The following is an 11,296-nucleotide window of genomic DNA, read 5'->3' as shown; positions in this document are numbered from 1 at the left end:
AAATCTGGACTTAGAAGGTTTTTTTTTTTTCTTTTAAGACCTGGCAACTGGCAATAATACTGGGCATCTCTATCCCACATGTGTAGTAGCTGCCTCCTTTAGAAGGAGCATGAACTCCCAGCTTACTACAGACCTTATTACTCTTTATTATCTAACACCTAACCCACTTTGCTCATTTATGGTACCTGCCTTGCCCTGAGACGTCTGATTTTTCAACCTCTGTTCTAATGACAAGCCTGTGTATTCCTCAGTGACTTCTTACATCCCTCCATTTCCATTTGCTCCTTCTCCATGTCCTGCTGATTCTCCCTTACCACCTCTCCCTCATCTGTCCCTCCCTCCTAATTCACCTGCCTTCCTCATCTGCCTTCATTCCTTGCCTCCAATGAAGACACCTGTTGGGTCCTTCTGCTCTGCCCTCTTTCACATCCATCTTCCTTATCCTAGCTCGGGTAGCTCAAACCTCAAACACACCTCAAACACACACAAACTTCACGGTCAAATCTTTGAAGAGAGATTCAGCCATTCAGGGTGAGCTCACAGGGCAGAATTAGTGGGCAGGGAGAGGAAGAGGATGAATGTATGCCTTGGGACTCAGCTGGCCCTGAGTTCAAATTCTGATTCCTTTGCCTACCATCTGTGAGATACTGGCGGTGTCACGCTTTTCATCTGTGAAATGAAGACAAAACAATACAAAGTTGAACCAGATTACTTCTAAAGTTAGTTCCGACCTTGACACTTTATCATTTTATTTTATTTTATTTTTTTTTTTTAAAGATTTTATTTATTTATTTGACAGAGATAGAGACAGCCAGAGAGAGAGGGAACACAAGCAGGGGGAGTGGGAGAGGAAGAAGCAGGCTCACAGCAGAGGAGCCTGATGTGGGGCTTGATCCCATAACGCCAGGATCACGCCCTGAGCCGAAGGCAGACGCTTAACCTCTGTGCCACCCAGGCGCCCCNTGAAGACAAAACAATACAAAGTTGAACCAGATTACTTCTAAAGTTAGTTCCGACCTTGACACTTTATCATTTTAAAGCAACCTCTGCTCAAAGCTTTTCAGTGATTCCCACTACCTACCAAGTTGAGTGTAGAAACCAGTTCCTCTAGATACCAGTCTAGCCTATCTTTTATATCTCATCTTTCTCAACTAAGCTCATACCTTGTGCTAGCTCTTACATTCCTGCCTTTATACTTGCTATTACCCCTATCTGGAATACCCTCCAGCATTCTGTAAACAAACTCCCCATAAAAATGTGAGGTATTATACCTCCACCTGTTGAACCCTACTCATCTGTTAGGAAATTTGTTTTCATTGCAAGTTACAAAAACCCCAGCTAAAGCTACTCAAATCATAAAGACATATTGGTTCCAGAGGTGGGTCAAGCTTCAGGTATGGTTTTATCAGGTCTTTGGCTCATTTTTTCTACGATATTTTCTTAGTCTTGCCCTCCTCCATGCGATGGCTTTATTTCTCTGGCTGGCTTTCCCTTGTGGTGGCTGTGATGGTCAATTTTACGTGTCAACTTGTCTGGGCTAAGGCATGCCCAGATATATGGTAGAACATTTCTGGGTGTGTCTGTGAGGGTGTTTGTGGAAGAGATTAGCATTTGAACTGGTACACTAAGATCACCCTCACCAATGCAGGTGGGTGTCATCCAATCTGTTGAAGGCAGAATAGAATAAAAAGGCAAATTTACTCTTTGCTTGAACTGACATCCATCTTCTCTTGCCCAGGACATTGGACATGACTGCTCCTGGTTCTTGGGCTTTTGGACTTGGACTGAATTATATACCACTGGCCTTGCTGGTTCTCTAGCTTGTAGATGGCAGATCATGGGACTTCTTGGCCTCTATAACCATGTGAGCTAATTCCTATCATCAATCTATTTTTTTTTTTTTACTTTTTAAAAAGATTTATTTGAGAGAGAGAGAGAGAGAGAGGGAATATGAATGTGCACACAAGCGGGAGGGGCAGGGAGAGGGAAAGAGAATCCCAAGCAGACTCCACCCTGCACCCTGAGCATGGAGCCCGCTGTGTGACTTGATCCCAAGACTCCAGATCATCTCCCTTCATGCTCTAATCTTCAGGGATTTTTCTGGACAACACAGAGTATTCCTAACACTTCTGTTTAATTCATAGTCATTCATTCAACAAATGCTCATTCTAGGGACTGAGGAATGAGCAAAACAGACAAAATCCTGTCTTTGTGAAGATCACAAAAAATGAAGAAGGTGGGGACAGGAGAGAGACAACAAACAAACGAACATATAATATTTCAGGTGGTAATATCCAGCAGGTGGAAAAATCCAGCAGGAAAGGGTACAGAGAAGTAGGGTATTGCTATTTTATTTTTTAAAGATTTATTTATTTTTGGGAGAGTGAGTGAGTGAGCAGGAGGAGGGGCAGAGGGAGAGAGAGACTCTCAAGCAGACTCTACCCTGAGTGGAGAGCATGATATGGGGCTCAAGCTCATGATCCTGAGATCATGACCTGAGCCGAAACCAAGAGTCAGACGCTCAACCAGCTGAGCCACCCAAGCACTCCAGGGTGTTACTATCTTATTTATTTTTTTAATTTTTAAAAAAGATTTTATTTATTTATTTGACACAGAGAGAGAGAGCACAAGCAAGGGGAGCAGCAGGCTGAGGGAGAGAGAGAAGCAGGCTCCCCACTGAGCAAGGAGCCCCACACGGGGCTCAATCCCTGGATCATGACCTGAGCTGAACACAGATGCTTAACTGACTGAGCCACCCAGGCGCCCTGTGGTGTTGCTATTTCAAATGTGGGCCAGGGGAGGCCTCTCTGAGGAAGTGACATTTGAGTGGAAACCTGAAGGAGTGAGCCATGCACACATCTGGGAGGGGAGCATTTGAGGCACACACAACAGCAAGTGCAGAGGCCCTGAAGTTAGCAGTATGCTTGGCATGTCAGAAGAACAGCAAGACCAGCGTGGCTGGAGCAGAGTAAGAGGAGGTGAAAGCAATAAAATAGTGGATAAGGTCAGAAGAGTAGCAGAGGGCAGATCAGGACCTTTGAAGCTATGAATATAATCCTTAGTGCTAGCAGGAAGAGGATTATCACCTGCAGAGGCAAGTTTTATAATCCAGGCTATGAACAGGGAGGGGTGAACACCTGGTGGTGGGGCTGATGGGAGGTCAGAGAAAGCCTCTCAGAGGACGTGGTTCTTGAGCTGAGTTTTAAGGATGAACAGGAGGCATCTAGGCAGAAGGGGAGGAGCAGTCCAAGTGGAGGACGCTTATAAGAGGGTGCTGAGAGACTGTGGTGTATTCAAGCACACACTGTAAGGTGGTACAAAGGGAGGGAGGCAAGTAGCCAGGAGCGGCCAGAAACAGAGCAGAGGAGATTGGCAGGGACCAATTCCTTAATTGGTTGATTGACCGATTCATTCACTCAAGTGTTTATTGAACATTACGTCTATCCCAGCCATTGCACCAGGTCTGGTAACAGTGATGTACTCAACCAAAGATTCTTGGTCTCATGGAACTTATCTTCTAGTGGGGAGACAGACAGAAACACACAAACAGACCAAGAAATGACAAGACTGAGAAATGCAATGAAGGAAATGAACAAGAGGCCAAACTAGAGAACATCTTCAGGTGGGGTGTTCAGGAAAGTCCTCTCTGAGGAGGTGATATTTAAACAGAGACTTGAGGCGTAAGAAAGAACCAGTTAGAAGAGGTAGGGGAAGAATGTTCCTGGCCTTGGTCTCAGTGTCACTATCTCTCTAATTTGATTTCTCTTCCTCTAAAGGGAGACACGATGGTCATCAAACAACACAAGCGGAGTTGTAATTGTTGGTCTGGCGGGACCAGGATTCATTGAAATTCTGTCGTTTTTAGGACTTCCGTCTCTTTAGGCAGGTTCTGGGGGGTAGCAATGTGAAAAATTCAATCATGAAATCACAGGTCGGCCGCATGGAGAATTTGGACAGTTCCTGGCCCTCAAGGTAGTCTATAGCTGAGGACTGAAGGGCACGGTCTTCGTGAGCTCTTGGAAGACCACTCCGGCTATTCCTCGGAGGCTGGAACACTGATTTGGGTGAGAGTTTCCGACAGGAGAAATATTCAGTAGAGAGGACCACCACCCAGATCGGGTTATAAAACATTGCCCGCACCCTAGAAGGGCAAAGGTATTTGAAATTTAACCTCCTTTTGAAGGTGGGAGTGGCACGTCCTCCCCAAACCCAACCCAACCGCGGCCTCTCGGCTCTGTCCTAGCCTAGGCTGCGAGGACCTATCCTCGCGCAGTCCACGCACCTGGTTCCCTGAGAGTGAAAGGACCTGGAGCTTCTTCCTACTGCGTCCCTTACGCACTCCTCGGGCACCGCCCCCCCGCCAACGTGTTTGGGTCCCATCTCCAGGCCCCGCCCATCCCAGCACCAGCCTCGCGACCCGCCTTTGGGTCACGCCTCCTTCCGGCTTATCCCCAGAATGGCCACCTTTGGGCCCCCTCCTCCCTGTTCTGCTTCCGGGCCCGCCTCCTTCTGTCCCGCTAAAATTTTTCCTCCCTTCTGGATCTCTCTTCGGCCCCGTCTCCCGCCCCCTCCTCTAAGGGCTCCGCTTTCTCCAGCCTCGCCTCGGTCTCCCTCCACCCTTGACTCCTCCTACGGGAACGGCCTCCGTTTAGCTCCACCCACAGCCCCTCCTTTCAAGAGCGGCCCTGGCTCCTGGCTCCGCGCGGCCTCCACGGTCTTCCATACCTGCCTTGCACTTCTCTCGTCTCTGGCATCACCACCCTCTCAGCCCTGCCCCGCCTTCGGCTCGCTTATTGGTGTAGGAGAGTCTTTCTCTCTCCCCGCCCTTAGCCCCGCCTCCCCAGGCTCCCTCCTCAGTCCCTCCTCCCTGTGAGGCCCCGCCTTGGCCCCGCCTTCCTCTTCTCCCCGCGGGAGCTCTGGACCTTTCCAAAACGAGGCTGAGGGGGTAGGGAGAGTCCTTGCGCTCGGGAAGCGGGGCAGTGTCAGGGTGGGGCTGCGGACTCCTAGCGCTTGTGTCACCGTGTCCTTCCCTGGAGACAGAGTCGGAGGAAGGGCCCGGGGCCAGGGCTGGAGCGGCGGGCGGGGCCAAGCTGAGGAAAGCCGTTCAGGGCGCCCCCACCCCCGTGCTCTTCGGTGGTGCCGGCCGAGGGAAGGACTCGCGGCTGCGGGGCTCGCGCCGCTGTCAGTGCGGCGGGGCGCGCGAGTGGCGCGGGTGCAGGGCGGGCGCAGTCGAGAGAAGCTGAGGGGGCGGCAGCGGCGGCGGGGGCGATTCCCGCGCGTGTGCTCAGCTCCTCACGCCGCGGCCGGGGCTGCCTTCCTCCTCCTCCTCTCCCTCCCTTCCGCCCCCGAGTGCGGCGGCACCGCCTCCTTCCGCGCCGCGCGGCTTCCTCCAGACCTCTCGGCTCGGGTGAGTGGGGGCCACGGGCGTCTCCTTATGGGTGCGGGGGAGTGTTCCTTGTTCCTTTTCGGCCGCTCACCTCTTTGCGAGGGTTGCTGCCTATTTTTAGAAACTCTTTTTTCAGCCATTCTGGGCGTCCCGGGAGCGGGAGTAACTCCCGTCCCCCTCCCCCCGCACCTCCCCCCAAACCCCGTGTCGCTGGCCCGGCCCACCCGCGCCTGCCCCCGGCCGCCTGGCGTTCCCTGGCCGCTTCCTCCTCGCGGGCCGGGCCTGGGCCAGGAGTTGGCAGGGTGGGCCCGCGCCTGCTTGGAAGTTGGAGTCTTTGTACTCGCGCCCCGCCCCGCCCGGCGAGGGGGGGAGGGAGGGGAGCGGAGCGGAGGCCGCGCCGGGGAGGCCTGGGCGGGCCCGGCCCGGGCTCTAGCCCCAGCCCGGGCTTCTTCCGGCTCTCCCTCCCGGGCTGAGGCTACCGGCTCCCCGAGGCGCGCAGAACTGGCCCTGCCTCGCTTCCCACGGGCCTGAGCGCCGCCTCGGCCCCCACCGCTGCCGTTGCTGGGCTCGCTGCACACCTTGGGGCTCCGAGAGCAGCAACAACGTGCCCTCGAGCTGGGGCGGTGTTCCGCACTTCACGCAGTCCCCTGTGCGGCCGAGCTTCAGTTTGCCCCTCCGTAAGATGGGGGAAAGAAAGTCGCTTCGCAGGATGTTTGTGGATTTAGGGAACTAGTTTGTGAAAGAAGTGTTTAATACCAACAGGTAACATTTAATGGACTTGACTAGGAACTTCGTAAGCCTTATTTCATTGAATGCTCAGGACGGCCTTCTGGGGTTGTCCCCCCTTTACAAAAGCAGAAGTCAAGGCACGGAGAGGTAAAATAATTTGCTCCAAATCACAGTTTAGTAGCCACAGAAGTGTAAAGCCGCGGTATTAGTACCTGTTGTTTATTTCTTAGTGTGAGCTTGTGTACTCTCAGTGCACAGAGGATTCTGACTTACCCTCGGGTCACTCCGTTTTCCCTGACTCCTAGTATAGTGTCAACTATACTATGGATGAAATCCCATTCTGGGGATACGGGAGGTCCGAGGGGGAGGAAATTACAGTGAATGTCTTGCTAGTATTGCCCGTTAGAATTTGATGAATGTTGCGGACTCCAGATCTCAAGCACAATTGAAGTTCTCTGGGGTTTTGGCTCAAGGAAGGCTTAAGTCATTTTAACAGTGAGGTCTGTCCTTTATCTTATTTATGGCATGTTCCTCCCCCACTCCCCCCAAACCTTGCGTGTTTTCTATAGTGTTGAGATTTATAGCTTCTGCTTGGGGGGAGGAGAAGCAGGAAGTGGCTCAAGTCAAGTGCTTCAAATAGGGCTTTATTTTTCCTATTTTCCAGTAAGACCCAAGAGGGGTAAAAGTGAACTAAGATTAACTAAGATTAACACTAGTTTTCCAGTGTGTTTGATCCCTATTGTGGGAAGTGTCTAAAAATCAGAGTTCCTAGGCCACATCTTGAAGGAGTCTCCTAATGTTTGCATTAGTTCTTTGGAATCTGGAGGTCTCTTGTGCTCTCCTCTTTCCAAAATTCTGGATTTAGGAGTTGTGATATGTAGGTCCTGGAACGGGTCTTACCCTCTGGTTTAACTTTTTTATCTGTCCTACCCTTCACCCTGCCCTGTTAAGTGAACACTGGAAAGGGGAAGTAAGTTGTCTAAATTCACAGACTGCCTTAGTGACAGAATCAGAATTAGAATTCCCAGTCTTCTGCTTTGCAGTCCAGTAATCATTTTATTTCCGCCATCCCTTGCCACATTTTGAAGGGGCACTAAATTACTTATTAAGGCCTTAACAGACCAGGAATCCTGAGTAAATTGAAATCGTGAGAAAGTTGTTCAGTTTCAGCCACTCTCCATGCGTCAGGTTTAGCATTAAAAGGAGGTCAGGTTTTGTGCACAGGTGTACCAGTTCTCATTAGTCATTACTTTATCGTATGGTACTTTATGGTTTATAGTACACTTCTGGAATCATACGATTTCTAACCCGGTTCTGTGAGGGACTTCTTAGAGTTTGCTTGACATCTCCTTTTTACAGCTGTAATTGAGAATGGAGACACAGCAAGGTTGGGGCACTTGCCTTACTTAGGTCACCAAATTAACAAGTAGTGAGGACAGGACACCTTTCATGGGCAGAGGATTTGATGTAGCATCATTAACGGAGCCACTCATTGTGGCTGTGTGCACCTGTTTGTGTGGGGACTGTGAGAAATGGTTGTGAAAGTGTATTGTAGTAGTGGAAATAATAGCTAACATTTATTAAGTACTTACCGGGTTTCAGTTCCTGGACTAAGGACTTTCTGTGTGATATCTCATTTATTCCTCAGAGCCGAATGTATGAATTAGGTGTTATTATCCCTGTTTTACAGAGGCGGAAACAGTCGTAGAGAGGTTATTGTGACTTGCTCAGGATCATGTAATTGATAACCACAGACAATATAACTTTAAAGCCGGTGTGGGTTTTTTTCTTTACTTCTTTTTTTTTTTGGTAAAAATATACATGGGGTAAAATTTGCCATTTTAACCACTTTCAAATGGACAGTTCTCTGGCAATAAGTACTTTCACACTGTTGTGCAGCCGTCACCACTAACTATCGTTGTCTAAAACTTTTTCATCTTCCCCAGCTGAAACTCTGTACCCATTAAACACTAACTCCCTATTCCCCTCTCCCCCCAGCCCCTGACAGCCACCATTTTATTTTATGTCTCTGAATTTGACTACTTCAGGCACCTCATATAAGTGAAATCCTACTTTTTTTTGTCCTTTAGTGACTGGCAAAGCTGGTAGTTTTAGTGCCTTCCTCAGGGTGCTTTGTAAATGCAAAATGATTAGTCCTTATCTGCAGTAGGGTGTGGCATGCAGCCCCAGACCAGGAACAGAGGCCTGTTTGTACCTCTGGCTAAGCTCTTTTTCCTCTGCTCTGTGGATTGAAAAGTTCCTTATCACGGAAGACTTTTCTGGAAATCTGTGCTGGCCCTTTTTGTATCTTCCAAAGAGAACTCCTACCCTTGAAATAGAACCCAGAGGACTCTCCACCCTTGCCTTGTTGGCACCTGCTTTTCCGACTATCCAGGATTTGGGCATATGGGGCTGCAGTGATCAAGAATAGCAGTGCTATGACAGCAGCTTGGATCAAAACTACTCAGAGGATGATTAAATGGATTATCGTTATGAAATGCACTCTCTCTGCCCTTCTCTTTCCATAAAGTCACACAAGAAGGATTAGCTATGGGTTCCTAGAGGGTGTTTATGAATACTCACTGCTTGTAGGTGGTTAAGATGGAGTTAAATGCATTTAGCCTCTCAAAACTCCCTTAGGTTTGACTGTTTCTGTTTCTGTATGTTTTGGAGGTGGTGGAATATGGTGTTTTTGAAGGGTAGTTCAAATTTTGTCCTGATAACCAACAGGGGGTGGGGGTGGGGGTGGGAGGTGTTGGAGAGATGGATAACAGGGCAGCAAACAGATCAGAACATGTTGCACTTTCCTTAAAGATCTGATGGCCTAACATTGCCTATGTATTAAGTCCAAACCCCTGAGTGGATAATGAGGTCTGAATATGTTGAATTGTTTATTGGATGGGATCTTGTAGTTGAAGGGCTTTTAAAGTCCTGTCGACCAGTCAGCCATCTGGCCAACATTTGAATTGGCTACTTGCTGAGATTCAGTTTCATTGGACACTTCATTATTAGAAAGTTTTCTGTTTACAGAAAAATTATTAAGCATCTGCCATGCACAGTCATAAGCTTGGGGATTTGAGTCTATACAGCCTTGTGGGGAAGGCAGGCAAGGAAACAGGGAATGTGAGAAGTGTTGTGAATAGAGATAAACACTATTAGAGCATAGAGGAATGGTAACTAACCCAGTCTTGGAGGCTTTTTCAGAGAAGTTCGCTAAGCCCAGATTTCAAGAAAAATGGAGACATAAGGCAGGAGGAAAAGAAGAGATTGGAGAGTTGAGAAGGAGACAAAGATAAGACTAGGCAGAAGGAATAGCAAGTCTAGAGATGGTGGTGGTAATAGTTGAGACTTTTGGCCGTTTCCTTTATCAGGTTCTACTCTATAATCATTTACTGTGTGTTAATTTTTTCCTGTAACCACCCCAAGAAGTACATACTGTTATTCCCATTCTGTAGGTGAGGAACAGACCCAGAGGGATTAAATACATCTCTCATATTTCTCAAGATTCCTGGGTGGAGCATAAAGCAAAGGATGGGTGGATGTGGCAAGAGATTAGGTGAGACGAGTAAGGTAGGTAGAGCAGAAGCCAAGTCATGAAGGGGCCTTGTTGCCCTGGTTGAGGAATTTGGACTTCATTTCGAGGTGAGGGGGCCATGCTCCTGTGGGCATTTTAGAAGGATATCTCTGGCTACCTGTTTGGGGAGTGGTTTGGAGGGCTAGAGCACCATGGGCAAAAAGACCAGTTGGGAGGAGGCTGTTGTGGTAATACAGGAGAGGACCGTGTTTCAAATGAACGATGTGTATGTGTAGAAGGAATTGAACAGTGAGACACAAAGATTATTGGTGTGGAGAGTCATCAAGGTTGACTTGTAGATTTCTACCTGGTGCAGTTGTATAGATGGGGATGCTGATTACTGAGGTGAAGACATAGGAGAGGAGGTGGATTTCTCATGCAGGGTTGTCTTATATCTGCTTTCATTTACCTTCTAGTTATTGATTCTAGTTCTCCATGGAGGGTTGGGGTGGGGGCGTGGGTGAGGGACGGTATTGCACAACATATCTGGTAACTATTCCTGGCTAAATTGGATGATGTAAACACTAGTTAAGAAAAGGAGGAAATATTAGATCGCAGACATTTAGGCCCTGCATAGCTCTGAAAAGTGCTTATGTTAGGCTTACATTTTTTCTAGACAATGTCCTTTGGTACTGAGACTCTCTCTATCTGCTAATGTGGCCCTCTCTGTCACCTGTGTTTACTGCCTGCTAGGCACTGGGAAAACAAAGTAACGTGTATCTTCAGGAGCTTGCAGCCCGAGAGCCTCGGATCTCAGTAGCTTAGATAACAGTGATGGAGTTAGAGGGTGGGGTGGGGCAGGTCAGGATGGAAGGGACCATGAGGGATTTTTTTTGGGACAGGAGTCAGGATACCCTGCTCTGTACTCCAGTCTTTAAGTCAGGTGGCAAAGGTCCAGGTTTATTCATCTGAATAATGATAGAAAATAATGACTAGATTGACTGTAAGGGTCCCGTCTAGCAATAACATTTTATGATTCTAGATGATGATTTAGATAGTATATCTCTTGGAGAGGCATTTTCTTTCCTCCTTTCTCTCTTCCCTTTTTTCCCTTAGGCAGTGGCAGGGGAAAGGGTAGCGATAGGATTTTCACATGAATGTCTATAAAAACCTTGTTTTTTAAAATTTTAGCTTCATGTATAAAATGTATAACTGGAAGGGGGAGAAGATGACTAGTAATGTTAGCCTGCTGACCTGCAACAGTCCACTAGGTTCTGTAAGGAAAGTTTCAGACCCAAAGTGGCACAAAGCACTTAGACTCTCAGGATTGGGGGTGGGGGGCAGTGGGATAAGCTGGAAACCTAGTCATGAGCCTGAGGATCATTTCAGTCTGGTTCCTGCTAACTCGGTTTGTGGACTTGGCCAACTCCTTTCCTTTTCTGGCCAGCCCTGTTTCGTCATAAAATAGTCTCAGACCTCCCTTAAATTTTGTAAAAGACCAAAAGGGTGGGAGTCGGAGAGAAAAAAAAGGTTTAGAGGTCCTTCTCTATTCATTTTCGTCTCCCTGCTTAAGTGAATGACTAGAGATGGGCATCTGCCCAAGTATCTTTATTATCTTTTGTTTCTACAACCTCTTCTTTTTCCTTGGTTTTAGTGTTTTTCTGTTA

General features: G+C 48.2%; 1 protein-coding gene across 4 annotated transcripts in view; it reads left to right on the top strand.

Moving 5' to 3' along the window:
- The first annotated feature begins 4,999 nt into the window (after window positions 1-4,999).
- Window positions 5,000-11,296, top strand: part of RALY (RALY heterogeneous nuclear ribonucleoprotein) — a 79,147-nt gene continuing 72,850 nt past the window's right edge. The window contains exon 1 of one of the 4 annotated variants that reach the window (XM_034640167.1): window positions 5,000-5,407. The gene's annotated coding sequence lies outside the window, so the exon portion shown is untranslated. Of the gene's footprint in view, window positions 5,408-6,241; window positions 6,263-11,296 lie in introns of those variants that run through there. The other 3 variants (XM_034640166.1, XM_034640168.1, XM_019796573.2) reach the window with 3 other exon arrangements.

Source organism: Ailuropoda melanoleuca, chromosome 13 (genome assembly GCF_002007445.2).
Source record: "Ailuropoda melanoleuca isolate Jingjing chromosome 13, ASM200744v2, whole genome shotgun sequence".
NCBI classification, from domain to species: Eukaryota; Metazoa; Chordata; class Mammalia; order Carnivora; family Ursidae; genus Ailuropoda; species Ailuropoda melanoleuca.
The sequence above is the reverse complement of the archived record's forward strand: the minus strand, read 5'-3'. Positions and strand labels throughout refer to the sequence as shown.